The sequence below is a fragment of the Phyllostomus discolor genome, chromosome 9, assembly GCF_004126475.2.
Source record: "Phyllostomus discolor isolate MPI-MPIP mPhyDis1 chromosome 9, mPhyDis1.pri.v3, whole genome shotgun sequence".
NCBI classification, from domain to species: Eukaryota; Metazoa; Chordata; class Mammalia; order Chiroptera; family Phyllostomidae; genus Phyllostomus; species Phyllostomus discolor.
The window spans coordinates 35,969,186-35,993,899 of record NC_040911.2 but is presented as its reverse complement, the minus strand read 5'-3'; the positions used below and the strand labels follow the sequence as shown (position 1 = coordinate 35,993,899).

Genomic DNA, 24,714 nt, shown 5'->3' with positions numbered 1-24,714 from the left:
TTTCACTTTATCCTCAAGAACTCATTGCACCCGAGTCTAAACCCATGAGAATAATAAAATAATTATAGTTTTATTTTACTGTATTCTGACACTGAACTTGATCCACTTATGTCTGCATATTTCAAGTAGGGAGAAAAATGAAACTGGCTAGGTAAAGCTGATATTTTTTCATAATCTTAAATTCTCTTTAAAGAGATCTTTGTCATCATTTACATATTTCTTACTCAATTTCCTTATCAATGATCTTAGCATTCTGAGCACACCAATGAATCCAACAGTCACACACACACCCCTCTCCAAAAATACTTTTAAAGAATTGATCAATTAATCAAACGGTGCTTTATTATCTTGAAACTTTGCCTCTGTGTGCAGCCAGTAGCAAAGAAAATTTTAAGAGTAATGCAAATAGCAATTTTTGGACTTTCCTACCGCAGTATTTGTAAGGATTGATGACTTTTTTTTTTAAGAGAAAAATAGAGATTGGAAAGGAGAACCTTAAGCCCATACTCTGCACAGAAGTTTCATTTTAAATTGCATCCAGTTCAAGGGTTAAATGGAAGCAAAGCAGTCACTTCAACCATGTTTTTGAAGAAAATAAAACAGCTTGATGTTAGTTAAATGAAGGGAGCCTATGACTTAAAAGAAATAGACAGATAGAGAAAAAGGTCACAAGATTAAATTTTCCCTGAGGGGAAAGTCCTTCTTTGGAATCATTAACCTTCCTGCTTCTAGGTCACTCCAGGAAAAACAGCGGGAAATCCTCCTGCGCCTGGGAAGGTGGGTGCATCCCGGCAGCGGCGACCAGGCCACGGGGAGACGGGCCTGACTGTGGCCCCAGCGCCCCTCCAGGCATGCCTGAGGTTAAGACCTCTGTTTTAAAGAAACAAAATCTCTCCTTTCTGAACTCTGAAATAACAAAATACAGAGTATGTTTCTAATATGTAACGTCTAATCTGTTGCCCTCGGACAAAGAAAATGCATAAAATGGGATAGCAGTTGTCTCTGAGTTGCAGTGATTTTGTGACTTTCTCCCCATTTTCTCAGATTTTCTTTAAGATTTTCTTACAGTTCTTAAGTTTAAAAAAAGTTATTTGTCTTTGTTGTAAAAAGTTGTAATTATTTTGTGTCTGTATAAATTTCTTTTTGCTATGTTCACTAAGTAACGTTAAAGAGATGTTCTTGAGCGGAGCAAGCAAGCTTTACTTTCAGTACACATTTACTACTTTTTCAACACGTTTTCTGCAATTTCTGCTAACGTACTGATTTGAGAAAAGGGAACATAAGTATATTAATAAAACCCTTTTGACACTAAAATGAACTTTAAAAAAGTAAAAGTGTAAATATGGTCTGACAAAAGGATTTTTAAATATCTATCTTCATTTTTCCACCACCCAACTAAGAATAAATATAATTATCGAGATATGGTTTTTAAACTACATTTAGTTAAACTAAATCTGATTTCTAAACTACAAAATAATAGTAATTCCAGTCTTGCACCTCAAGCTTTCCTCACATAACACACGAAAAGTAAAACTCCATGTTTAAATAGAACTTGACTGCTTATCACAGAGCATGAGTCAGAAAAGAGAGCCAAAGTTAAGGCAAAACTAGAAGCTCTGAAGGAGACAAAAGCCCACTGTGAGGTTCTCCCCCCTTTGTTGTCTTTAAATTCATACCAAGAAAAGGGACAAAATGTTTTTAAGGATTGCAAGGGAAAGAAAAATGCATATACCTCATGCTCTGTAGAGAAACATGAAAAGTGCTCTGTTCAGGTTTTGCAGGTGGTTTGTAAATTCTTTTCCAAATTGATTCTAAAGCAAGAGAGAATGCTGAAGATTTTAAAAGGCGATGAGGCAATTTCGCAGTCCCCAGAGAATACAGACAAACAGAAGCATCCATGAGAAAGGAAACAAAAATGCACTTTGTGAATCCTACCACAGCCTAGGTGTGCCGACCGGCCTCTGGCTAAATGCACGTGCCTCAGCAGTCATTACCTCTGCTCTTGTTCACACACTGATTGAATAACCAAGAAGTAAGAATCGTAGACTGCATGTAGGTAACTTATTATGTAGTATAAATTGGGTACAAAGGTAACAATTTCCTGACTGTGGTATGGTAGGAGAAAGAATTGTATGCCTCACTGTTTTCTAGCCAAAATGCATTTCTGAAGCAGGAAATCAAAAACACATCACAAACCTTACAACTAGACTAAACACATTAAATCTGCTGATATTAGTAACTGTCACGAGGAGGCCAGGCCCAGGCAACAGCAGCCACTGACAGTTAACCGCTCCCTACCTCTAAACACACTTCTCTCAGATACCCTGAAAAGTGAACAAATATTCCATTGTTGCTGCAGTTTATTAAATGGTCCCTTGGAATTCCCTGCAGACACTTCTTAAACAAAAATAACGAACGGTACACCCATGTGATGCACAGCGCAGATCTGAGCTGAGAAGAAAAATAAAAGGTTTCAAGTGACATAGGCCAGAACATGTCTGAGCCCCCCCACAAATAAATCACTAGAATGCCCATTCTTCAAGCTTCCTTTGTTTTCCTGTCCTTCAAAATATACCGTATTAACTCTTCACTCATTTTACCTTAATTTTACCTTTCAATAGCAAAGTAATATTACTTTAAAATTCTGAGGCTCTAAAAACATTTGGATTCTGTGTCAGATGGACTTTTACTTACTTCAATGCCTGCTTATTGTGGAGGCTTCCAGAGGTTTTATATATGGCTTTCAAATATAAGGCTTTATTTTTTTTCTGTCAATTTCATTCGAAAGGCAGATGTCTTTCTTGTACCAGTTAACTATGTGCAGAACGTCTGATCCATTTATTCACATGGCCAGACTTACTCCTTTTAAGTGGACTCCTTTGTTTGCGGCAGTGGTGTCTTTCCCACTGCCCACCAACCCCCGACCCATTTCTCTACCCGGTACCAGACTGAGGAAAGGGTAGGAACTTGTCTAGTAAGAGAACACACTGTACTCTCAGTCAGGTTTGTGTGGTATCCCCCTTTCTCCAGAAACCACTACCAAGAAAAATGCCTCATGGAGCTGAAATATTATAAAGGTGATGATTACCACCTGAAAAACCCTAAGAAGTTAAAACTAAAAGGGATACACCTCACAGGGTGCACACTTCACACAGTACATTCGCCTCTCCTTTGTTTCCTTTCTCGCCTCAGCCCGCCACTGCCCAGCCCTCTGTTTGCATTGATCGTGAAGATTGATACAGTAACTGATATTAAGGAAATGTACATGAATAAGTTCTTGACATAAAATTGATGTTATTTGATCATTGCCATCAGTTTTATAGGAATTGTAGTTTCAGAATGAAAAGATATGATGATTCTAGTCTGAAATAAAATTTCAAAAATGAGTCAGAGGGGAAAAAAAAAACAACAGCAAACCTTCCAGTAAAATGTTTTATTTCCATTTGTTTCCAGTGCCTTGCTGATGTGAGGGCCAAGAGGAGGCTAATACATCTCACTTTAGCAGCACTAATTGTTTGCATTATCACAATAATCAAATGCAGCCATATTAATCTCTCTGGTTATTAACTTGATTTTTACACATTAAGATTTAGATTTAATCCCCTGGGACCATCTATTAATGCTTTTAAAGTTGAAGGGTTTCAACAGTTTTAAGTTCTTTCCCTTCTTTTAGCTGCAGGCAGTAAAATTTGAACGTGTGTGGAGTTTTGTATTTGGCATTCCTGGGGGATTTTCAGACACAGTGCTGTCAAGGACCATGAATCATGTTAATACATAGCAACCTCTACAGCTATTAAAATGTCTGCAATACTGTGATTATTTTAAAATGGAAAAACTAATATCACATGTGTTACTTAAAGATCAACTATTCTTTTAGAGTCACGGGCAGAATGCATTTGAAAAAAAATGTTTTGCATGCAGCCAAAATGTGAAATGTCTTATCTTCTGAGAAAGAAAACTTTCAGCTCCTTTTACAAAATACATCCTTACTGAGCTCCAGGTCAACAGAGCATAAAAATGGCCAAAAGTCCAAGATCAATGAGCATGAGAAGCTGTTTTATTTCTGTCTGAGCAAGTTGTAGAGACAGTGACCCGCTAAACAGTCCCCAGTTCTATGCGTTCATAGTCACAGGATGATGACGTCCAAGCAGAAGATGGAGCCTGACCTGCTCAGATGAGCTGTCAGTGTGGACTCACATTGCACCTTGCCCTCCATCGCCTGAGGGATCAGTCTAGGAATTTATTAAAATTATTGTATAGGCAGATGTGTAGGTAAACATTATTCAGGAAATCATATACAGCATTTGTATCATAAGACATAGAACACAAGAAGAATAAGAGTACATATTTTTCCATTGTTTAATAGGAATTAAATTATCTTAGCAGCCTGGTTTCCATGTTGATGTTTTAAAAGATTTTATTTATTAATTTTTAGAGAGACGGGAAGGGCAGGAGACAGAGAGCAAGAGAAACATTGATGTGCGCAAGAAACGTGGACTGGCAAGACTGGTTGCCTCTCTCACGCCCCCAAACTGGGACCTGGCCTGCAACCTAGGTACATGCCCTGACTGGGAATTGAACTACCAACCTCTTGCTTCACAGGCCAGAAGCCAGTCCACTGAGCCACATGAACCAGCATGCCCATGTTGATTTTTTAAAAATTAAGGACAGAATGTGTGCTTGTTACAGGTATCTCATTCATTCAACAAATCATATCAGAGCCCAGGAATAATCTACTCCATAAACAATATTTTCTGAGATTTACATTTTCTAAAATACCCTTGTCAATTAAAAAACATATTATATCATGTTATTATGTATATTTCTTATTAGTAAGGACATTTTATAATGTGTTATTTTTATTTGAGAGTAAAAAATAAAAAATCAGATTTTGTATTTGAACATAACAACATAAAGTGACATGTCACATGTAGCAATTTTCACTTGAAAGGGAAAAAAGTTAAAGAATTTCAAATGGCCCAAATTCTGTGGTACATAGCCCTTTTTGATATTTCCTCATAGCATTTGGGCACATTCCAAAACATACGGTCAGGAACACTTTCATTTCTTTTTGTGGGGCAAAAGCTTGCCACAGTTTCTATGTGCTTTCACAGGACTAATGACATTGGCATATATTAATTGTCCAGTGGACAAAAAGTGCTAAATCATTTCCAACCTTTTTAACCTAAAGAGCAGTACATATGCTGCTTGTCTGGAGTTAAAGTTAGGCTGTAAGGCACCAGAGTAATGGACTTTTAGAGTTCCTGGAAAATCTACTTTTAGGCATGACTAATACATAACTGGGTGTAATGTGTATGGTGCTTACCATGTAGCCCAAATCCTACCCCCAATCTGTTCATTAGAAATGGTCCAACTAGTATAACATTTAGGAAAGTCGATTCCCTAGAAACTTCCTGAGCCCTTTTTGAATCTTAGAAGAATACTGACAGTAGGGATAAGCAAGGATAAAGGAGGTTCCTCTTTGTTTCGTCAACTACCTTGAGACAAATACACAAAGAATTCTACCCCAATGGAAATGTAACCACCCTCCTAATAGTTTAGGGTCATTTCTGGCTGTGATAGCTCTGGAATCTTCCATCAGAGTACACTCCCCTGTTTGTAGGGAGAGTTCAGAAGAGGCCAGAGAAGAAAATTTTGTATGAACCTGACAAAGGCAAGAGGCATCTATCACTTGCTGAGCCAGATTCTTCATGGACATGATCTCAGGTGTCCTTACCCCAACTCTGCGGGGCTGCATGTCATTTGCAGATAAAAAAAAAAAGACTGAGGAGGTTCACGACTTGCCCAAAGTCACCGAACCTGTAAACAATGAAGTGGAGATTTAGCTGTAGATCTGTTGCATTCCAAACTTACTCTTTTTCTTGTAAATCATGCTGCCCTCAATCTGGGGTTGAGGTCCTTAGCAAGTGTAACATTCAAGTATGGGGTCCTTCACTCTTTGGACAGACAGCTGAAGACTGGAACTGCAACAAGCATGGGCGTTAAACCAGCAGGGCTTTTCAAGTCGAAAGAAGCTTTGGTCTGAAGTACAGTACTAACCCTGATTTCATGACCCTATGCAGGTGAATAATAATAATAATAGAACGCGGAGGAGGAGCAGGGATGTGTTGCCAGGTAAGGGCTTAGAAGCTTTACAAAACAGCTAATGTCACAACAATACTTTGAGGTATATTTTGTCTTCTCAATGGTCAGATAAAGAAATGAAAGTGCAGAAAGATAAGAAATTTACATGTGTTTCTTAGCTTTCCTTCCAGAGAAGCTAATAAAGCCTTCTGTTCCAAGTCTTGGCTTCTCTGACTTCCCATAGATTTGGAACATTGAGAGTCTCCACATCTTTAAGATGGATTCATGGGGTTGTTATGAAAAGTGAGATAACACTATGAAAGACTCCCAGTGCCATTCTAGATGAATCGTAGGTGATCAAGATGCATTAATTTTTCATTCTTCCCCCCTAAGAAAATAAAAGTGTGCATTCCTCAAACACTCCATTAACTCCTTGCTATGGCTACACATGTTCTTTCTACTTCTCCTTCTTCATTGAATTTCTGGTCTATTTTTAAGCCTCCCCCCAAATCAGCTGTCTCATCCTCCCACCAGGTATGTGACATTGTACACGTATTTCTATTATATATTGTCTCCTACATGACATTGGGCTATTCTAAAGTAGGGAAGATACCTATCTCTACTTTCTTCCAGCACTCTTATTAACTCTTTTCAAAACTAAATACTGGGAAAACGATCCCTCTCCTTTATACAGTGAAGGTTTATTGAGTACACAGGTCCAAAGAGTGGCTGACCAAAGGCTTCAGGAGATTTCCAAACGTATTTCAGAAGTACACTCTCAAAGAGATGAGGCTATTTAATCCACTTCGCTCCCCCTCCCAGTGAAGCCCGACCTTTCACACTTTGCTAATCACATCTTAGCTTGGGCTGTGAGCCTGGGCCTGGTGTTCGTACACTCACACATGTGGGTGACGATAACAATCATTAGTTTAGAACTCCCCTTGTTCCTATGTCTATAGGTGAAAGTGAATTAACCTCATTTGCAGGTATAGTTTCCTGATCTCATTTTTAATGGAGGAGTGAAAATAGCCAAGCAAATATTTAAAATCAGTGTCAGCCAATTTCATTGCTATGTATTAGTGAAGGTTCTCCAGAGAAAGAGAACCAATGGAATATATAGATATGCAATGAGAGGAGCTTTATTATAGGAATTCGCTCATGCAGTTATGAAGACCAAAAAGTATCATAATCTGCTTTCTGCAACCTGGACAACCAGGAAAACCTACGGTACAATTTAATTCAAGTTTGAAGGCCAGGAAATTGGAAACTCCAACAGTGGAGAACAGAAAAAGGTAGACAACACTGCTCAAGAAGAACTAGGAAGGACTCACAATTCCCTGGCCTTTTTGATCCATTTGGGACCCCAATGGATTGGATGATGCCCGCATACACTGGTGAAGGTATATCATTCTACTTAGTCCAGTGAATCAAATGCTAATCTCATCCAGAAACACCTTCACAGGCACACTCAGAAATAATGTCTCAGCTATCTGGGCATCCCTTAGCCAGTCAAGTTGACACATAAAATGAACCATAACACCCTGTTGTAATTTAAATAGAATGATTAATAATGTACCTATCCTCATGGGCTAGAAACTAGGCCTGTGCATGCTCATGCAGGAGACCAGGCACACAGGTGATTCCTGAAACTTCAACCAACCTGTCCCTGGTGCTCAGTCATCACTTAAATACCACTGTGGATTTCCAGCACACAACTGCAGTTGTGATTTCTGAGTCTCTCCCATTCTCTTGAGGAGCTATATACAACTTGGGAAACAATTTTACCTTCACTAAAAACCAACAAATAAAAACAACCAACCAAACTTAAATACAGCAACCTGGATGAGCTTCCACATTTCTTTTCTCCACTTTCTCTGGCTCAACATTTATCTTCTTTTTATTTCTTTTTTAAATGAATGGGTCTCATTCCTCCAGGCACCCTTTCTCTGGAGCTGCACTCAAATTCTCTTTCTGCTTTAACTATCAAACGTCTCTATCAAGCAGTCTTCATTTACTCTTTCCTCACATTCAAATTTTTTACACACTCACCTAAAAAAAAATCCTGCTTTTACAGATCACCAAATTACTGATACTATATAAGCTATGTAGTGGAATATACATTGGAATTGAAGATAGAAAACTTCTAGCTATGCGACTTGGCAAATTACTTAACCTTTGTAAGACTCAGTGTCTCCCTAAAAAGAGGGAATGATAATATCTTCTCTGCTGGATTATTGTGGAGATTAAGTGAGATAATGATATGAAAGTATTATGTATGGCATATAGTAGAAGCTTAATAAATGTTTGCTAAATTCACATTAAAATGGTATACATACTTGGTATGCATTTTAGAAAACACAAATTTCAAAGATTTCCTGGCTGTGTGATAAAGGATGTTTAAAAAAACCTTATTAAATATTTCTTTGCATGACATACCTTTGTGGCTTCAGAAGAAAAATAATGTCACTAGGTCAATTAATAACACTTTAAAAAATTGCACAATAAATTTTTCATTTTTCCTTTTAAAAATATTTCTAATATTTTTCAATTACAGTTTACATTCAATATAATTTTGTATTTTCAAATGTACAGCACTGTGGTTAGACAATCATATTTTATATGATACTGAATAATTTGTACTTTTTACCACATAGGATTTTCATCCTTGTTTTTGCTTTCAATATAGTTTGAAAATGGGGAAACAAAGAAACATGCCCCACATTAGAGATCAGAAGAAATCTCTTAAAAAAAAAAACTGAATGAAATGGAGACAAGCGTTTCACCAAACATAGAATTTTAAAAAATGGTTTATAAGGATGCTCAATGAACTTAGAACTATAGGGAACTTCATGAGAATGATAACAACATGAAAAGAACAAAGAAACCATTAAAAAAGTCATAAGTTGAGAATATGGAGGTTCTGGCCAAGATGGAGGCATAGGCAGAAATGTTTTGCCTCCCTGCACAACCAAAAGAAGGATAACCACCAATTTAAAAAGAAAGAATAACTAGAGCTGACAGAAAATCATTTGCATGGAAGTCCAACAACCAAGGAGTTAAAGAAACATTCATCCAGACTGGTAGGAGGGGCAGAGAGGGGCAGAGAGGACGTGCTGCAAGGCAAAGTGGACTGTGGGAAGTTCCACATTTGCACAGATGAGCCAGGAGGAGCAACAGGGGAACGAGACAGACTATGGAACTCAGAGTTTCAGTGGGGGAAACTAGAGACTCAAAGCCTTTGGCTATACTAAATAGGGTTGTGGTGGAGGAAATCCCGTTCCACATGAGAGTGTGGGAGAAGCCCACAGGGTCTCAAAACACACACAAATCCACCCAGCTGCAAATCAGCACCTGAAAGGGCACAGTCTGCTTGTGGGAAGCAAGGGAAGTGACAGAAAGTGGTATGAGAGCAGAGCAAGCAGCATTGTTCCCTCTCTGACCCCTTGCCCACAGACAGCGCCACAATGCAGTAAAGAGTGTTGTCCTGCCTTGGCAAATTCCTAAGTCTCCGATCCCTACAACTTAACAGGAATATCGAGACAAAGAAATATGGCCCAAATGAAAGAACATACCAAAACTCCAGAAAAAGAACTAAGCAACGAGGAGATAGATGACCTATCTGATGCAGAGTTCAAAACACTGGTAATCAGGATGCATAAAGAATTGATTGAGCTTAGTTGCAAAATGAAGGGAAAAATGAAGGCTACTCAAAGTGAAATAAAGGAAAATGTACAGGGAACCAACAGTGAAGGGAAGGAAACTGGGATTCAAATCAATAATCTGGAACAGAAAGAAGAAATAAACATTCAATCAGAACAGAATGAAGAAACAAGAAGTCAAAAAAATGAGGAGAGGCTAGGAACCTCTGGGAAACTTCAAACACTCCAACATCCAAATTACAGGGGTGCCAGAAGAAGAGGAAGAGCAAGAATTTGAAAATTCATTTGAAAAAATAATGAAGGAAAACTTCCTCAGTTTTCTGAAGGAAATAGACTTCCAGGAAGTCCAGGAACCCCAGAGAGTCCCAAAGAAATTAGACCCAAGGAGAAACACACCAAGACACATCATCATTAAATTACACCAAGATTAAAGGTAAGGAGAAAATCTTAAAAGCAGCAAGAGGAAAGGAGACAGTTACCTACAAAGGATTTCCCATAAAACTATCAGCTGATTTTTCAAAACAAACCTTACAGGCAAGAAGGGGCTGGAAAGAAGTATTCAAAGTCATGAAAGGCAAGAACCTACATCCAAGATTACTCTATCCAGAAAAGTTATCATTTAGAATGGAAGGGCAGGTAAAGTGCTTCCCAGATAAGGTCAAGTTAAAGGAGTTCATCATCACCAAGCCCTTATTATATGAAATGTTAAAGGGACTTATCTAAGAAATAGAAGATCAGAAACTGTGAACAGTAAAATGTCAGCAAACTCACAACTATAAACAACTGAACTTAAAAAACAAAAATAAAAATGAAGTAAGCAAACAACTAGAACAGGAACAGTGGGCACAAAATAGACAGGGGGAGGTTAAAAATAGTGTAGGAGAAATGGAGAAGCCAAAGAACTTATATGTATGACCCATGGACATGAACTGAGAGGGGGAGTGCTAGAGGGTGAAGGGTGCAGGGAGGAAGGATTAAAGGGGAGAAAAAATTGGACAACTGTAATAGCATAATCAATAAAATACACTTAGAAATGAAGAATATAATATCTAAAATGAAGAATACACTAGAAAGAGTAGACAGTAGGTTGGATAAGGCAGAGGATCAAATTAGCAATTTGAAAGATAAAGGAGAAAAAAACACCTAATCAGAGCAGCAAAAGGAAAAAAGAATTTAAAAAATTTAGGATCATTAAGGTAACATTTGGGACAATATGAATCAAACCACCGTCTACATCATAGTGGTGCCAGAAAGAGAAGGTATCAGCAAAGGATAGAAAACCTACTTGAAGAAATGATGACTGAAAACTTCCTTAGCCGGGTGAAGGGAAATGACACAGTCCAGGAACTGCAGAGTCCCAAACAAGATGAACCAAAAGAGGCCCACACCAAGACATATCATAATAAAAATGGCAAAGCTAAAGACAGAGTGAATCTTAAAAGCTGCAAGAAAACGAGAGTTAATTATTTACAAGGGAACTTCCATTAGACAGTCACCTGGTTTCTCAACAGAAACACTTCAGGCCAGAAGGGATTGGCAAGAATGTTGCAAGTGGTGAAAAGCAAGGACCTACAACCAATGCTACTTTTCTCAGCAGGGCTATCACTTCAAATTGAAAGAGAGAGAAAGGAGAAAGGAAAGTGCAAGGAGTCCCACAGTCACCGTCAGGAGTCTAGCATAGGGGTGCTGCCTCGCTGCACCTTCCTGCTGCCAGCTCCACATCCTTGGACTCGTTCCAACAGCCTATTAAAATATGGTGGATCATTATCACGTTCTAGGCCTTCAGAGACATGCCTCTGCCGAGGATATTAGAAGGACATATGGGAATCTGCCCTTGAAGTGGCATCCAGATAAAAATCCTGGGAACAAAGAAGTGGAGAGGAAATTGAAACAAGTACCAAAGGTGTCTGAGGTGCTGTTGGATGCTAAAAAATGAGACTCTGAGAAATACAGAAGAGAAGAATGAAATGGTGAAGGTGGTAGAAGTCGTTTTGACAGCAAGTTTAGTGAGTTTGGCTTCACCTTCTGGAATCCAGAGGACATGTTCAGGCAATTTTTTTGGTGAAAGGGACCAGTTTTCATTCGATTTCTTTGAAGCACCATCAGATGACTTCTGTAGGACCCGGAGGGACCCCTGTGGGAGCAGGAGCCATGGCCCAGGCTGCTTCTTCTCTGCCTTCAGTGGATTTCCATCTTTCAGAGGAGGATTTCTTCTTTTGGTTGCAGGAGTTACTTCCTTCAGGTCATTAGGTCACGGGGGCCTCACTTCATTCCCTCCACAATATTTGGTGGTAGTGGGATGGGCAACTTCAAATCTGCATCAACTTCTACCAAAATAGCTAATGGCAGAAAAATCACTACAAAGAGAATGGTCAAGAATGGTCAAAAAAGAGCAGGAGTTAAGGAAGACTGCCAGCTAAAGTCCTGAACGATAGATGCTAAGGGGCCACTGCTGCTCTGGGATACCAAGTAATTCAGCATTCTCATGTAACAGAAGTGTTACTTGCAACAAACATCATTTGAGCATTAACAGGAACACTTATTTTTTTGAAGTTTTCAAAGGAACTCAAATTTCAGTAGAACTGTACCTAATCTAAAGTATTTATACACAGTTCATTGGAGCCTATTTGTCATAGACTTCTGAGTTTATTGTTGGAACCATATGATAGGACCATATTTTTGTCTTTAAAATTGTTGTAAATCTCTGTATGTACTTTGCTTTTTATTAAACACAATCCAAGGTGGCTGTGACTTCCATACACTAACGCCAGCACGAACCTGCTTTCCATCGTGTTTGAAACATGAGCCCGCCCAGTAGTGTCTGCCTGCTGTGAAGTTAACATTGCCATGACGAATCTTCCACAAAAATAATTGCATTTTTTTCCAGTATTTAGTAGTGAAAGATATTAATGCATCAATGGTACTGCATTTCTGGTTTGATATAAATTGAGAATATTTTCTAGCTGTACATGAGTGCTGGAAACTTAGTAGGTTTTGACAACTGTTTAAATATGTAATGTTAAGCTTATGTTTAAAAAGTAAAGCTCATAAAGCAAGTCTTTGTTATTTCCAAAAAAAAGAAAATGTGGTGAATTTAGTGCATTCTTTCCTAAGTGGAGTTTGCAAACAAAAATAAATAAGTGAATGAACAAATAAAAATAAAATGGAAAGAGAAATACAGAGCTTCTCAAACCAAAAAAAGAAAATCCCCCAAAAACCAAACTAAGACTTTGTTATCACCAGACTAGTATTATAAGAAAAAGTAGAGGGTCTTATTTTAAAAGAAGTAGAAGAAAAGAAAAACAGAGACACAGAGTTAAAAGAACAAAATGGCAATGAATACATACCAATAAATAACCATTTTAAATGTAAATGGCTTAAACAATCTAAGTTAAAGACAGAGGGGAGCTGAATGGATAAGAAAACAAACCCATATGTATGTTGCTTTTACAAGACATCCAACTCAGAATGAAAGATACACAGACTTAAAGTAAAGGGATGGAAAAAGATATTTCATACAAATAAAAATGGGAAAAAAGTTGGAGTAACAATACTTACTTCCAACACAATAGACTTTAAAACAAAGGCTATAGTAAGAGACAAAGAAGGACACTATGCAGAGATAAAGGGAACAATCCAACAAGATAATACGACTCTTGTAAACATTTAGGTATCTGACATAAGAGTGCCTAAATACATCAAGCAAATCTTGATGGACATAAAGGGAGAGATTGACAATAATACAGTCATAGTAGGAGACTTTAACACCCCATTGACATCAATGGGTAGATCTTCCTCACAGAAAATCAACAGGGAAACAGTAGTTCTAAATGACACTAGATCAGACAAATTAATGGATATCTTCTGAGCATTTTACCCCAAAGTGGTAGAATATACATTCTTTTCAATTGTACATGGTACATTTGCTAGGATAGACCAAATGTTAGGACACAAAACAAATCTCAATAATTTTAAGAAGACTGAAATCATTTCAAGCATCTTCTCTGACCACAATGCTATGAAACTAGATCACAAAAAATCCCCCTAGAAAACACACACAGACATGGAGGTTAAATAACATGTTATTAACAATGAATGTGTTGACAATGAGTTCAAGGAAGAAATGAAAATGTACCTTAAAAGGAATGAAAATGAAAACACAAGGTAAAAGCTATGGGACACAGTGCAAGCTGTCCTAAAAGGGAAATTCACAGCATTACAGGCCTACCTCAAGAAACAAGAAAAATCTCAAATAAGCAATCTATATTTACACATAAAGTAACTAGAAAAAGAACAACAAACAAAGCCTGAAGTGAGGAGAATGAAGGAAATAATTGACATCAGAACAGAGAAAAGAGAAATTGAATCTAAAAAAAAAAACAAAAAAAGAAAAAAATCCAATGAAACCAAGAGCTGGTTCTTTGAAATGATAAACAAGATCAAGAAACCTGCACTAGACTCATCAAGAAAAAAAGAGAGACAACCCAAATAAATAAAACAGAAATGAAAGAGGAGAAATAACAATTGGTTCCACAGGAACACAAGGATTATAAGAAAATACTATGAATGACTACATGCCAACAGATTGGACAATCTAGATGAAATGATAGATTTCTAGAAACATACAATCTTCTAAAACTGAATCAAAAAGAATCAGAGAATCTGAATACACAGATTGCAACTAGTAAAATTGAAGCAGTAATACAAAAACTCCCAACAAAAGACCTGGACTGAATGACTTTACAGGAAAATTTTACCAAACATTCAAAGAACACCTAGCTTTCTCAAACTATTTCAAAAAGTTAAAGAAGAGGGATGATTCCCAAGCTCATTTAATGAGGCTAGCCATTATATCTTAATTCCAAAACCAGACAAAGACACTACAAAGAAAGCAAATTATAGACCAATATCCTCAATTAACATAGATGCTAAATCTTCAACAAAATATTAGCAAACTGGACCCAGAACTACATTAAAAAAGACCATACACCATGATAAGTGGAATTTATTGCTGGGATGAAGGTAGATAGAATATCTGCAAATCAATAAATGTGGTATATTGCATAAAGAAAGTAAAGGATCAAAATCATATGATCATATCAATAGGTACAGAAAAAACATTTGATAAAATCCATTATCCATTTATGAGAAAAACTCTTAGCCAAATGGGAATAGAGGAAAAATACCTCAATGTAATAAAGGCCACATATAACAAACCCACAGCCAATATCATACTGAACTGGCAAAACCCTAAAGTATTTCCCCTAAGACTGGGAACAAGACAGGGATGTTCATTTTCACCACTCTTGTTTAACATAGTACTGGAAGTCCTAGCCACAGCAGTCAGACAAGAAGAAGGAATAAAATGCATCCAGATTGGAAAAAAAGAAGTATAATTTCTTTATTTGTAGATGACACTGTATATAGAGAACCCTAAAGATTCCACCAAATAACTACTAAAACGGATAAATGAATTCAGTAAAGTAATAGAATTTTAAAATATCCAGAAATCAGGGAGAGAGAGATTGATGTGAGAAAGAAACATTGATTGGTTGCCTCCCGTACACACTCTGATGGGTGATTGAACCCACAACCTATGTATGTGCTCTGATAGAGAATGGAGCTCTCAATGTTTTGGTGGATGGGAAGATGCTCTAACAAACTGAGCCACACAGGCCAGGACCAGAAATCAGTTGCATTTTTATATACCAATAATAAGCTATCAAAAAGGAAAACTAAGAAAACAGTTCCATTTACAATTGCATCAAAAAAATTAAATACCTAGGAGTAAAATTAACCAAGGATGTAAAAGACCTGTACTCAGAAAATTATAAAACACAGGAGAAAGGATATGAAGAAGATACAAATAATTGGAAGCTTATACTATATTCATGGACTAGCAGAATTAACATCATTAAAACATCCATTCTACCTAAAGTAATCTATAGATTCAATGCAATTCCTATCAAGGTATCAATGGCGTATTTCACAGAACAAGAACAAATATTCCAAATATTTATATGGAACCACAAAAGACCCTGAATAGCCACAGTAGTCTTGAGAAAGAAGAACAAGCTTAGAGGAATCACACTACCTGATACGAAACTACACTACAAGTCTATTGTAATCACAACAGCATGGTACTTGCATAAAAACTGACATATATATCAATGGAACAGACAGAGAGCTCAGAGAAAAACCCATGCCATTACTGTAAATTAATATTTGACAAAAGAGGCAAGAACATACAATAGAGTAAAGATAGTCTATTCAATAAATGGTGTTGAAAAATGGGACAGATATGTGAAAAAAACTGAAATTAGACAACCTTAAACCATACACAAGAATGCACTCAAAATGGATTAAAGACTTACATGTTAGACTCAAAATCATAAAAGTTCTAGAAGAAAACATAGGCAGTAAAATCTCAGATATTTCTCGTAGCGCTATTTTTTTCTGATATATCTCCTCAGGCAAGGGGAAAAAAGAAAAAATAAACAAATGGGACTATATCAAATAAAAAAGTTTTTACACAGCAAAGAAAACCATCAACAAAATGCAAAGAGAACCCACTGAATGAAAAGAAAACATATCCACCAATGACATATCTGATATGGAGTTAATATCCAAAATTTATAAAGAACTTATAAAACTTGACACCTCAAAAAAATCCAATTAAAAATGGGCAAAGAACACTTCTCCAAAGAGGACATACAGATGGCCAATAGACATATGAAAAGGTGCTCAATGTCACTAATCATCAGAGAAATGCAAATTAAAACCACAATGAGAAATCACCTCACACCTGTCAGAATGGCTATCATCAATAAATCAACAAACAAGTGTTGGCGAGGATGCAGAAAAAAGGAAATCCTTGTGCACTATTGGTAGGAATGCAGATTGGTAAAGCCACTGTGGAAAGCAGTTTGGAGTTACCACAAAAAATTAAAAATGGAAATGCTTTATGACACAGAAATTTCATTTCTGGAAACATACTCAAAACCCCCAAAAACTAATTTGAAAGAATGTATGTACCTCTATGGTTCATTGTAGCGGTATTTTCAATAGCCAAGATGTGGAAGCAGCCCAAGTGTCCAACAGTAGATGAGTGGATAAAAAAACAGCGATATATTCGCACAATAGAATACTACTTGGCTGTAAAAAAAAGAAATAAATCTTACCTTTGGGATAGTATGGAAAAACCTGGAGGGTATTATGCTTTGTGAAATAATCTAGTCAGAGCAAGATAAATACCATAATATTTCACTTAAATGTTGTATCTAATGAACAAAATAAACTAATAAACAAATGGAAACAGACTCAATCATGCAGAAAAAAGACGGACAGCTGTCAGAGAGGAGGCAGTTGGGGGGATGGGTGAAAATGGGGAAGAAATGCAGCCAGGAAACCCCCAAAAAGAAGCAAACAAAACAACAACAACAACCCTCATGGACAGACAACAGCGTGGTGATTACCAGAGAGAAAGGGGGTGGGGGAAAGTAGAATTAGGTGAAAGGGAGATAAATAGTGATGGAAGCAGACTTGACTTGAGGTGGTGAACACACAATACAATGTACAGGTGATGTATTATAAAATTTTACCCCTGAAACCTATCTAATTTTATTAACCAATGTCACCCCAATAAATTTAATTTTAAAAAATGATCAGAAACAAGCAAAAAGACATTTATTGTTTAGTACCGTTTTTTTTTCAATGAACTGATACTAAATGAAATAGATTACAACAAAAGAGATTTATATAAAATAATAATTTCTTCAAAACCTTCATTAGTCTACAATGAAAAGTGCCTTTGTTGTTGTTGCTCTTCACTAAGGGAAAGAAATCTGGAGATCTTTGAGAATGCTCATCTCAGACTCTGCATTGCATTTAGTGTGCTAACTGCCCTCTACTGGAAATGAGTGACAGGATATTATTTTTAAAAGAGTAGCCCTTGTTTTGTTTTCCTTCAAATTTCCCATTTTCTCTCCCCAGGTTGCTCTCACGCCACTGTCCAGCAGGTTGCTGGTCTGGGTTCATGATCTTAGAGGAGGGGTATGACAATGTATAAAGCAGAAAGAGGCCCATGAGTCTCTGGTTTTTTAAAAGTTGTTGTTGTTATTATTGTTATTATTATTATTACCCTGAAAGTCTAAACTCTTGGAGAATTTGGAGGTTTGGAACAGAGATAAAGCGTGAGATCCAGAGGAACAAGTGTTTTCCCTTGAGTTTAGACAGAGACTCCCTCGGTCTGATGTAAAGAGGAAAGCTGGAGGAGAGGGCAGCTCAGCGAATGACATGGACAGGGGTTTGGCAAGTGTGGGAGCCATGCGAGCAGAGAAACTCTGCACCCTCCTTGCTGGTGAGCCCCCATCCCTTTACACACAGTAAGACCTGGGGAGAGAGTGTGGTTGTCTGCCACCCATAAGTTGGTGGGGGCATAAGGAGCCCTGAAGAAATACCTGTGCTGTCCCATTAAGCAAGAAATCCATGGTAAAAGCTTCCCAGGTGGGAAAGGAGCTGCAAGCAATAATGGGGGTGTTACAGCGATGACCACTTGGTGCAATAGCCACCTAATCAAATAAGAAAGAGGACAGATCTCTTGAGGAACACGTGAGTCCAATTACATACGCCCCTCAGAGCTTAGCAAACTCTAGAAAGAAGATGAGAATCCCAAGTTAGACAAAATTAAGTTTCTGTCTCATCTGGCAGTAGAATTGAACTCCTGGAAATTAACTTGAACTATATAATAATAAAATTACACCTCTTTTCCAACTTGTTGGTGGATTACAGTTAACATTTAGCTTAGGCTGTCTTCTCCCAGTACCTTTGTGTTTGGACTACTCTGTAAGTCCAAATGCCCTCAATTCAGGTGCAGGCTCATATTAAAGGTTCAAGAACATTTTTTGATAGAAAAATTTCTACAGCATTTATATATGGATTCTAGCAGGATTTTTCCAAGTCTTTTCAGCTTCCTTCAGTCCTCACCCCATCTCTACCCACTGCTCTTACCTGATGGTCCATGTTTCAGGAGCATGGCATGCCTGTTACTGTTCCGAACACCAAGAATACAGCCACCCACAGGACGGATGTGGTCTCCAGGGAGTATGGTCTAATGAAGGAGATCAGGATAGAAAAAGATAATCATACAAACATTACTCTACAATGATACCCACTATTAGGTATGACAAAAGCATATTAACCAGGAGAACTTAACTTGACTGAGTAATAATCCACATAGTGACTATGGATGCAGAACAGCCAGAGCACCAATGGACTAACTACACTGTACTAGGAAATGACCACATAGAGTGGTCACACAGATGTTAACTGTAGCCCATTGACAAATTGTAAAAGAGGTGTCATTTTATTCATGTATATTTCAGAATTTTCTCTGAAGAGGTAGAATTTAAGGTGAAATACAAAGAATGAGTTGAAGTAAGGCAGAGCAGGTGTTGGGGCAGGGGTGGGAGGAAAAGGTTAGTCTTTGAGGCACAGAGAAGACTGTGAGCAAAGGTCAAGGTCCTAGGGGTCCAAGAATCATGGTATCCCACTCACCTGGAGGAGGCCAGTGTGTCCAGACTGTACAAAAGTAGCATGGAATGACCCTGGAGTGATAAGCAGGGGCCAGATCACGCTGCTGCACACAGGCCATGTAAAAACAGCCAACCTGAGTGCTAGGAACAGAAGGAAATTATCAAAGAACTCTACACATTCTCTCAGTGCCATGAGCAGGCTGGAAACTGAAAATGAGCACAACTGTAGTGAAATATCATTTTCATCTAATCTACTGAGAAAAATTAAACAATAAGACAATGTCCGGGGCTGGTGAGGATGTGGCAAATGAATACCATCCTACACTGCTGGACTGAGTGTAAATTAATGCCTTTTTGAAGAACAATTTAAATATATGTATGTATAATTTAAATAACCAGTTTCACCATAAAAAATTTAAACTATGAATATAGTCTTAAAATACAACTAGCTAATTTTACAACAAGATTCAAAAAAGTATCGCCTTTAATATTAAAAATTTCAACAACAAAAACTGGAAATAATCTATATGTCCATTAGTAGAAGACTGGCTAATTAAGTTATGATTCAGTCAAATAATGAAATATTATGCCACATTAATACATTGAAGATCTGTTCGGGTTGATATGGAAGATCTCAGAGATATGTAAGTCTGTGCAGCATGATTTCATTTATTATGTATACAGTTAAGTCCACACTTAATGTTGTCAATAGGTTCTGTGACTCTACGCAAAATGACATAACAAAGCCAATTTTATCATAGACTAATTACTACAAATAGCAGTTAAGTTATTAAACCATTTCATCAACATTGTAACAAAACAATGCTGAATAAATGTTGTCTGAAGACCTGCTATACATATTTAATGGGTGTTACATACAAGTGGGGTTAAAAATTAGGATTTTTAAATGGAAGGATAACTATATTAGAAACTGCTAACTTGGCTACCTCTGGGGAGAGAAATCACAGGTGATAGATGAGAGAATTCTATTTCTGATTTTGTGTGGTTTGATTTCTTTTACAGCATACATGGGTAGCAGGCACAGCCTGTCACCTTTCCTCCGTGCATTTGCCATCTCATTCTTGCTAACAGAAATCTGATGTCTCAGGGCAGGTGGCCTCTCCTCAGGGACAGATCGTGTGTAGGCCAAGGGTTTCCATGTAATATCATTTGTATTGCTGATTTGAAGGTGAGCTGTAATCTATGTCTTACCTGGAGACAGGAGGTAAAGTCTGCTGCGGGCCTTCAGGAGAGCTTGCCTCAGTCATAGGAAGATACTGAAAGATGCTGGTCCTTCTCGGGGTGACACCAAATTTGAGGCTCAGACAGAAGAGCTTTATCAGAGAGAAGAACCTATATCACCAGTGAATATTTTGAGCCTCTATTTATAGTAGCCATTGAACCTCTTTCTGAACCTCTTGTCATGGGAGATAATAAATTTTATTATTGTTTAAAGAAAATTTTTTAAAGATTTTATCTTATTTATTTATTTATTTATAGAGAGAGAGAAAAGGAAGGAGAAAGAGAAAGAGAGAAACATTGATTGGATGCCCCTAACTGGGGACTTGGTCCACAACCCACACAGGTGCCCTGACCAGGAATAGCCAGTGACCTTTTGATTCACAGGCCAGCAGTGTTCATTTCACCAAGCCACACCAGCCAGGGCATATTTTATTATTCTTTAAAACATTGTATTAGTGATCACCATTTGGAATTGAAGTTATCTTATTTGACATAGCAGTTTCAAGGAATTGGCGTACCAAGGTATTGCTGATGAGTAAGAACTGAAAGGGGCAAGCAGGAGGCCTGGGCCGGCCAAGTGGGAGGAACCCGCTGAGCGGCCCAAACTGGCAACAGCAATGCCTGCAACCATGGGGATGACGACAAGATGAAGAGAGGGTGTAGGTCTGAGATCTAAGTTCTCGCTGCTTCTCTCCTTCCCACTACCCAGTTTTCTAAATTTGTTTAGAGCCTCAAGTATTAGACTCTCAAGTACAACCTCTATTCATGGATTTGAAATGACTTTTGAAAACTAAGAGGCAATAAATACAATCACCTCAAGGTAAAAGCAGAAACCAAGACATAAAGGGGATGACAAAAATTGTATTAAAAAAAAAAACTTCGTTGGGATAAACTACAGTAATTGAGGACCTATCCTAGCGCTAAGTTTCAAGTTTATCCATTTTATTACTGATTCAAATCTCCTTCCATCCTTCTAAGGAGGAAAGCAAATCCTCAGCCTTTTGCAGAAACAGCATCTTTATCTGCACTCTTGTTGTAAATCCTGATGTTTCAGCGGAGCTGTGACTTCATCCAGCAGGACTCAAGGACACAGAACCAGTCATTCTGATGAGGATGGGAAAGAGCTGATCACTTTGTAAGTTATATAAATATCTAATCACTATGGTATACAGCTGAAATTAATATAATATTGTGTCTACTATAATTGGAAAATCCCCCCAAATAAATTAGAAAAACAAGGGTCTCCCATAATCTTCCTAATTTCATTACTTAGTCACTAATTATAGTTCTAATGTTCCAACTTAGACAAGGAATTAACTGAGGGATGTTTCTGTGAGAAACTACTGTGTGCAATTGTGGCATAACAAAAAAGTTTACTTAATCTTTAAAACAAACAAACAAACAAACAAACAAACAAACAAACAAATGTCGGAAGAATGAAAAGTGAAAAAGGACTGACCTGGTCCAACAATAGTTTGGTGCAGGCAAAGAAAGGAGTCACCAACTTCAAAATTACAGATCCATTGACATTTTTAGAACCAAGACAAGATTTGTTTCCTTGACTCTGTGTAAAGGAAAACTACAAAGGAAATAACTATGTTACTGTTACTCTAAACTGTCAGACATAGGAACATTATCTGAGTAAGAAAGAGGAAGGTTGTCTCTAGGTGTCCTGCAAACTGTCCCCACCCCCAGACAACCACACTTTATAAGCATATCAGCAGGAGCCTCAGAGTTTCTTAGTTTATCACGCCACATGATAGAGGAGTGCAGGAGGGGAGGAGGAAGCTAAAGAAAGTTGACCGATGGTCCCAGAGATTTACTTGTCCTTCCACATTCATGTGACACTCTATGTCCTCAGCATCCATGTTGTGTTCCTTTGTGCTAGACGGCTTCTCCATGAGTGAGAGGAACAGACATCCCTGCACCAGAGGCGGCAGCACACGGGGGGCCCCTGGGACACCCTGCAGTGGGGCTTTACTTGAGTAATAAACGCTATTCAACTCTTATCTAGAAGATCAAATTCTTAGTCACTGACCTACACTTGAAACCCTCACTTTCCTCTATGAGCTTCCAGAAGACTTAATTGTCAACTAGTTTAAGTGGTGATTTCCTAGCTTTTTAGTATTTTCTTTCCTCTTTAGTAACATGATTTTTTTAATGAGTATGCTCTCTAGGGAATTAATTATTACCTGGAAGAGTATATTCATATAGTTCCATCAAGATATCTTTGAAATGATCAGACTCCTGACAGACGCACTATGCAGCTTTTAAAAATGTCATGTGTGGATTGTTTCCAACCCTATTGAATCAAATAATTTTTATTTTGGGATAGAAGACATTCTCTCTGTCTTATTTTCTTCTCTCTCTCTCCCTCTCTGTTAAATGCAGAAATCAAGCTCACTGGCTGCTAATACTCAAAGAGCCCACACAGCGCATAGACTCATCCCAGTTCTCAGGGAGAAGAACCTGTGTGGCGGGAAGAAAGGCGCTCCGTGGAGGTGGACAGCCAGCACTGCGTGGGCATTTGGTTTTGGTTTACAGAGAGGAGGCCCATTACAGCCCACCTTGTTTGCTTTTACAGAGCTCTTAGAAATCTGATGATCATGCAGCACCTCACTGTGAAACAACGGCACTACCCCAGTTGCCCTATTTACTCGAGGCAACATAGTTAAATGTTGCCTCGAGTAATACGAAGGTTGAAACCTCTAAGACAGCAAGAGCGGCAATTCTGTTGGAGAGCTATGATTCATCCTTAACTCGGCAGAGCAGACCTTGTTGCAGCACACACTGCATAAAATGCCACGAAGTCTAATATTGGCACTTAGGATTGTGTGCAATCACAAGAGTGAAGGGGAGAGTATTAGAAGTGCCTTGACCTCACATAAAATTTGGGGTTGTATGAATATGGAAGAAGCAGAAAAGGAGCCTCAACAGCCACCCTATGTTCTGAGAGAAAAGGTGGCTTCCTGCAGCGATTCGGTGTGAGCTGGTTGTGGGGAGAGGTCCGAGGCTGACTCTGCAGGACATCGCTTACCAGTAGCCTGATTTCAGGCCGGTGGTCTCACCTCTGATTGCCAGCTTCCTCTACTGTCAGTGTCTGGGCGTGGTAGCCAGACTGAAACAGGCATTCAGCATCAGCGAGTGTCGAGTGACGAGTGACATGGATTTGCCGGGCAGTTCCCTGGGCTCCAGATCTTTGTTTGCATAAGTTAATTTGCTTGAGGGAAAGGTGACCTGTGAGGAAGAAGTTTTATGTCTGAAAAACAGGGTATTGGAAGACTGGGAACTAGAGTAAGTTATTTTCCTCAGTCAAGGTTACCAGTGGATGCTGAGGGAGTTCTTTTCAAGAGGGATTTTTTTCCCCTCTTTACACTTGAAGAACAAGCAGTGCAGTTCAGAGCCTGAAGCACCAAATGTCGATGGAAGGTTGAAATGGTGAAACGGATCTTCAGCAGAGTAGAAGACTGAAGGCAACCTGATACTATTTAGCAACATGGGAATATATAACAGTTGAGCACCAGGAATGTCACTTTAGGTAGAGAAACCATGTTCCCAAGAAGGGAGAGTGGCCAGGGACATTCCCCAGGTGGTCAGCTAGCAAAGGGTGCCTCTTGAATCCCGACGCAGGAGAATATGAATGGACTAGTTATGACCACAGAGAGATGCCACCAGACCAGGGGCCAAGAGCACTGAGGACCTCAATAATGTAGCCAGGGTCTCCAAACAAATAGCCTATAGATATTATTATCACCAATATCACTATCATCTCATTCACAACTATAGACTAGTGGGATATTGAGACATTCAGATGACATATAAAGAGGATGACACTCCTATTACCCCTAGCAGTCTTAGTAAGGACTAATGAGACAGTCAGGTATGCAAAAAAAGTCAGGTATGTTGTAAGCACTCTGCTAATTTCCTTTTTGAACTTGACCTTTATAAGAATCATTTTAAGAGATTAGTCTAGAATATTTACTTTTTTCTATGATTCTGTACCATAGAAAACAATATGTATTTAATATTTGCATATTACAGAAACATAAATAGAAAAAAATGAATTACTTCCTAATTTAGAAGGTCCTTGTTATTTTCTATAGGCATCAAATATCCAAATAACTTGGAAATAAATAAGTAAAATATTTGGGGCTTTAGAGAATCACTCAGTTCATTAAAACTGTATTATATGGAAA

General features: G+C 38.1%; 1 pseudogene; it reads left to right on the top strand.

Annotated features, from left to right (window-relative positions):
- Positions 1-11,496: 11,496 nt before the first annotated feature.
- Positions 11,497-12,146, top strand: LOC114507055 (annotated as a pseudogene).
- The last annotated feature ends 12,568 nt before the right edge of the window (positions 12,147-24,714 follow it).